The sequence below is a fragment of the Muntiacus reevesi genome, chromosome 14 (genome assembly GCF_963930625.1).
Source record: "Muntiacus reevesi chromosome 14, mMunRee1.1, whole genome shotgun sequence".
Taxonomy (NCBI): Eukaryota; Metazoa; Chordata; class Mammalia; order Artiodactyla; family Cervidae; genus Muntiacus; species Muntiacus reevesi.
This window is the reverse complement of record NC_089262.1, coordinates 15,232,494-15,239,479: the sequence shown is the minus strand read 5'-3', so window position 1 is coordinate 15,239,479 and position 6,986 is coordinate 15,232,494.

Here is a 6,986-nt window from a genome sequence, read left to right as displayed (position 1 = left end):
ACTGTCATTTAGCCGGTCTCTTGTTGGAGGTCGAGCAATGTCTGTTCAACATTTCATGAATTAAGTTTAGCAATCATTCAGATATAGACAGCAAAGCAGAGAGCCTAGGAATTTTTTTTTTTTCAGTGCCAGACTGGAAAAAGTTTTAGATACACACCTATGACATACATTTGAGAAATAGACAGTTTCCAATTGCATAGAATGAATATCAATAATTATTTGAAATCCCTTAAGACCTAGCTATTGATATGTGGAGTAAGGACAAGCAGTGTGGGCATCCCTTGGGAGGTTTTCAGAAATGATGAGCCTTTGCTTCAGCCTAGACCTACTGAATCAGAATCTTTGATTTAATAAGGTTTCCCGGTGATTCATATGCATGCTATGTTTGAGAGATACTCTGAGATATTTATTAGTACCTTTACCTTTTCAGTATGTGCAATAAAGAAAATTTAGAAAACTACATTCATTTCATATGCAGAAAACTCTCCATCATAGTTACCATTTTTTGTTTGTGCTGTTTGGTCAGTAAGTTGTGTCCAACTTTTTGAGAACCCATGCCAGGCTCCTCTGTCCATGAGATTTCCCAGGCAAGAATATTGGAGGGAGTTGTCATTTCCTTCTCCAGATTTCTTCCTGACCCAGGGATCAAACCCGCATCTCCTGAATTGGCAGGCAGAATCTTTACCGACTGAACCATCAGGGAAATGAAGTTACCATTTGTTACCTTGAAATATCGCTTTTAATTTGTGAAAATAAATATACTAAGGAACTACTTCCTATCTCCACCCTCCACCTCAACCATTTCAAAATGGTGAAAACTCCCTTATACTCAGCAAACTTATGAGAAACACAAGTGGGATGAGGAATGGTGTGAGTAGCAGAAAGGAAGTCCACACATTCAGGAAAAGCCCTGGGAGGACTGGGAAGAAGGCAAAAGGCTGAAGAGATAGACTGGGGAGAAATTGAAAGCATGGATCATCTATGGTAAATGCACACATGGTTGGATGTTTGGTTTCATAAATCACAAAAATCTCCGATTTCTGACCTTGCCTCTTGACTGGATGCTCAAGTAGAGAACCAGCTTCTCCTTCATCTGACTTGCTAGTTCCCAGTTAATATGCTTATACCTGGGCCCTGTTGGTTTTCGGGTATCTATTCTCCCTGCAACTATTACTTCCACACTTTTATCTTTCTAAGTGATCATCTTCAAAGATCACACAAGCCTCTCTTCTAACTCTTCCATAAGCCAAGTTATCTCAAGGTAAATTGGAGAACCATAGTTTAGAACATTTTTTTTAAAGGAGCCAAAATTCAAATGCAAAGTATCTTTTGGCTCAACTTAACAAAGCCTTCTCAATCAGGACCCATACTTTGGCCACCCCTTCCTTCTGGGCGTGGTGGTTGCTTGTAGCTGGTATGAAATCTCTCATGAGAATGAGTTTGTGTTTGCTTCAGACAGTTGGAATATGGGCAAAGTTTGAAGAATTATGATTAGAACATCAGAAGGACCTCGTGGGAGTGACTTTGAGCTATGGAGTATAGACGTTTGGGCAGCTGATAAAATGATGGTGCTCAAAAAAAACAACAAGATTTGATCTAGCAACTTCTCAGTTGATAGACCCATTGATAGATCCAGATGTTTCTTCAAAGACCAAGCTTATAAGAAAGTATCAGCCAAAAAAGGTAGCGTGACTAGCCAGAATTTCTCCCTAAAATCAGATACCTAGGATAAACTACCAATGTGAATGCAGTTTATAACAAATATAATAATCCATATGTCTATAACCTTATACAGACTTTCATTGTATTATAAATTGGATAACTGAACAAATTTAAGGAAAATAGTGGGATTTTTTTCTTTTTAAAGGTGCATCATGATTGCAGTATCTTTTGGTATGTTCTCTGTAAGTGAAGAATAATGTTATTTTTTAATTATTGAAATATAATGAGGATATAAGTCTTCCCTTGTAGCTCCTGCCTGCAATGCTGGAGACCCAGGTTCAATTCCTGGGTTGGGAAGATCCCCTGGAGAAGGAACTGGTAATCCACTCCAGTATTCTTGTCTGGAGAATCCCATGGACAGAGGAACCCAGCAGGCCACTCTCCATGGGGTTACAAGAGTCGGACACGACTTAATGATTAAACCACCATCAATGAGGATATAGGTATATGCATGGTAGCATAATATGCTTGATGGAAATCATGAAACATATAATTTTTCCATAAGAAAAAGAAAATACCATGGTTCATAAAAAGAAAATCTGGAAGAGAATAATGTACATTTCCACTAGAAGTTACCAAACCATCATCCATTACATAGAGAGAGAAGATAACTTGTATGCTAGTTTACTTTAAGGGCTTTGCCAGAATAAATTCACTCTCTAGTTACTTAATAGCTCTGATAGATTGATTATAGACTTAGTGTGTAAACACCTAGTTTCTTGTTTTAAAAAGATAAAGCAATTCAAAGATTATTAGTGGTCTTTAGGTAAATTAATACCAGCTCTTCTGACTGAACTTCTTATGGAACTTTCAGGAAAAGGCTGAAAATCCAAGACTATGCAACAGACTTCAGATTTCCAGAAACCCATGAAAAACTCAATAATAAATGTTACTTTCCCCAAAGAATATCAAGCAAAGCAGATTGTTACTCTAATTGCTTTCTAATTTCTTTTATTTTCTCCAAATTTACGCTGAAAAATACAGCATTTTTAGCAAGATCACAGTAAGCTCATCTGCTCGTTACCACCCAGTTCCATAGGAAAACTATTAGAGAGCCACTGGAATCTATTCTGAGATAGAAAGCATATGAGGTAATTTCATTCAACATCTTCATAAAATAAAAATGACTGGCTTCAATTTGTGATTCACAGATGCATGTTTTTTACTTATAATATTTAATTTAGGACAAGTACTCACATCTCTTCTTTTCCAAACACTAGAGACTGCTATATTTTAAATTCCTTAATAAGATAACAAACTATGCTGTTTTCATATCATGTATTTGTAACAAATACCAGATACAGATTTGACTTTATTAGTTGAGAAAGTCAAAACCAGCCACCCATGATGCAATTTCATTAGTTCTAGGAAGATCTTCATCAATAATATTGTTTTGCCCACCCAATGTCACCTCAATCTTCCCCAAATAAATACCTCTCCTATGCCTAACCATCTACCTGAAACTGGACAATTGAGTCATTTTTACTTAAACCTTTTGTCTTGTCTAATAAAGCAAATAAGTCTGGGAGAAGACATAAGAAATGATATTACATAAACCACTTAACATCTCAACAAATATTTTAAAAATACTCAGTGTGAGACAACATTCAAAAGACTAGAGATAAGAAAAGGAGAAGTTATATTTCTGTCCTCAATCACTCCCAGCTAATAAAAGACGTCTATGACAGAAAGGATTTGAAAAAGTCCAGTAAGGCTGGATTTTAGGAAATATTTGGAGAAGTAGAGAGAGATAATCCCTCAGGTTTTCTTTAGTCTGTCATTGGACTCCGGGGAAAGTGAAAATTGGATTCCAGGTACTGTGCATCCGGTCCCTGATAGCATTGATCTTGGTGACAACCCTGCAAGTTGGGTGAGAGTATTATTCCCATTTTACAGATAAGGAGGACAATGCACAAAGAGGTGAAGTAATTTGCCCAAGGTCGCTGAGCTCAGAAAGTCTCAGAGACAAGCTTCAAACCAGGGAATCTGCTAACATCTTCTCGGTGTAGGGAGTGAGAGAGGAAGGGTCCACGAGAATGGAGACATGGGAGGTCTTTGGAGAGATCCAAGGTGATCAGAGCAGTGAATGCTGAGCCTAAGTGTAAAGCAGATTCACCAACATAGACATGTGCTTTGTCTGAGGTCCAGCCTGCAGGGTCCACTGAAGCGAAGTGGAGAATACATCTTTGCCCACTAGGGCCAGAATTCACTGTCCTCAAAGGGAGCATTAGAGCTTAATCTCCACGTCTCTCATCTCTGATTACTATCGGCCAACACAAAAGTCTAAGTTACTGGGGTCACCTATTTGGTGCAAGACCATCATTCCCATAATGCACTGCTTCCTTGCTGGGCCTCTGCCCCGGAAGCACAGCCTCAGAGCAAGGAAATGCCTTTTACCCTCCATTCTCTTTATGAAACATCCCCTTCCCCTCCTTGCCTTAACTGAAGCCATGAGGATGAGCTCCCCAGAGACCTCTCACGTGAGGCTGGTGAACTTTTTGCCTCCTATGGCAAACTCCAGAAGTGTATTTGGCAATGGTTCTGTGAAAAATCTTCAGTGGAGACCTGGATTCGTTTCCTGGGTGGGAGAGATCCCCTGGAGAAGGGAACGGCAACTCACTCCAGAATTCTTGCCCGGAGAATTCCATGGACAGAGGAGCCTGGTGGATTGCAGTTCGTGGGGTCACAAAGAGTCAGACATGACTGTGTGACTAACACATTCACTTTCTGTGAAAAACAGCACCGTATGCTTTGAAGTTTATGCCCTCTGGCCACAGCATTCCCTACTCCTCACATTTTCATGCGTTCCTGTTTACGCCTTCTCTTTCCCCACGTCTTGGCCACTATCCTTGTGCGTGGCGTCGCCTTTCACATGGAGAGCTTAATTCAAGTCCTGGCTCTCAATGGCTTAACGTCCTCTTATTCCATAACACATTCATCTCCTCAGCAATCTTCTTCCTCAGTCACAAGGAAAATTGTCACCGTGCAAAACTTCTCCACCTCCAAAACTTCCTATTCCAGTGTCCTCCTCCATTTCTCAAACATGCTTTTCCAGCCACTCATCACGACTGTGACTCAGCTTTCTCAGTGTGTTGTCCGCTCCCTGCTTTCCTTTCTCCCCATCCACCAGTTTCCTGTTGGTCACACTCCCTTGGTCTTATTGTCATGTAATGGCCACCATATCAACAAAGACCTTGCCAGTTCTCTAGTTGGATTTTGAGGCCTGTATTTCTGTCACATGCACTGGAAAAGTCCAACCCTGGAGGCCCCAACTGTGGTCTTTTTATATGTTTGCACCCAAGTAGTCAAGGAACTCTGAGGAAGAACAAGCAACAGAGCCTCATGACTCATTAGTCAAGATAAGCCATCTCGGATGGGCCCTCAAGTGTGTCTTAAAAGAATTAGTCATTCAGTCGTGTCTGGCCTTTTGACTCCGTGTACTATAGCCTCATGAACTCCTTATTGCCAAATTAAAACTTAAACTGAAGAAAGTAGGGAAAACCACTAGACCATTCAGGTATGACCTAAATCAAATCCCTTATGACTATATAGTGAAAGTGAGAAATAGATTTAAGGGACTAGATCTAATAGACAGAGTGCCTGATGAACTATGGACAAAGGTTCGTGACATTATACAGGAGACAGGGATCAAGACCATCCCCATGGAAAAGGAATACAGAAAGGCAAAATGGTTATCTGAGGAGGCCTTACAAAGAGCTGTGAAAAGAAGAGATATGAAAAGCAAAGGAGAAAAGGAAAGATATTCCCATTTGAATGCAGAGTTCCAAACCCATAGCAAGGAGAGATAAGAAAGCCTTCCTCAGCGATCAATGCAAAGAAATAGAGGAAAACAACAGAATGGGAAAGACTAGAGATCGCTTCAAGAAAATTAGAGATACCAAGGGAACATTCCATGCAAAGATGGGTTCAATAAAGGACAGAAACGGTATGGACCTAACAGAAGTAGAAGCACCTCTTTAAGAAGAGGTGGCAAGAATACACAGAAGAACTGTACAAGAGAGATCTTCACGACCCAGATAATCGCGATGGTATGATCACGCACCTAGAGCCAGACATACTGGAATGTGAAGGCAAGTGGACTTTAGAAAGCATCACTACGAACAAAGCTAGTGGAGGTGATAGAATTCCAGTTGAACTATTTCAAGTCCTAAAAGATGATGCTGTGAAAGTGCTGCACTCAATATGCCAGCAAATTTGGAAAACTCAGCAGGGCCCACAGGACTGGAAAAGGTCAGTTTTCATTCTAATCCCAAAGAATGTTCAAACTACTGCACAATTGCACTCATCTCACATGCTAGTAAAGTAATGCACAAAATTCTCCAAGCCAGGCTTCAGCAAATACGTGAACCGTGAACTTGCAGATGTTCAAGCTGGTTTTAGAAAAGGCAGAGGAACCAGAGATCAAATTGCCAACATCTGCTGGATCATCGAAAAAGCAAGAGACTTACAGAAAAACATCTATTTCTGCTTTACTGACTATGCCAAAGCCTTTGACTGTGTGACTCACAATAAACTGTGGAAAATTCTGAAAGAGATGGGAATACCAGACCACCTGACCTGCCTCTTGAGAAACCTATATGCAGGTCAGGAAGCAACAGTTAGAACTGGTCATGGAACAACAGACTGTTTCCAAATAGGAAAAGGAGTATGTCAAGGCTGTATATTGTCACCCTGCTTATTTAACTTATATGCAGAGTATATCATGAGAAACCCTGGGCTAGAAGATGCACAAGCTGGAATCAAGATTGCTGGGAGAAATATCAATAACCTCAGATATGCAGATGACACCACCCTTATGGCAGAAAGAGAAGAGGAACTAAAGAGCCTCTTGATGAAAGTGAAAGAGGAGAGTGAAAAAGTTGGCTTAAAGCTCAACATTCAGAAAACTAAGATCATGGCATCTGGACCCATCACTTCATGGGAAATAGACGGGGAAACAGTGGAAACAGTGTCAGATTTTATTTTGCGGGGCTCCAAAATCACTGCAGATGGTGATTGCAGCCATGAAATTAAAAGATGTTTGTTCCTTGGAAGGAAATTTATGACCAACCTAGACAGCATATTAAAAAGCAGAGACATTACTTTGCCAATAAAGGTCTGTCTAGTCAAGGCTATGGTTTTTCCAGTGGTCATGTATGGATGTGAGAGTTGTACCGTAAAGAAAGCTGAGCACCGAAGAATTGATGCTTTTGAACTGTGGTGTTGGAGAAGACTCTTGAGAGTCCCTTGGACTGTAAGGAGAT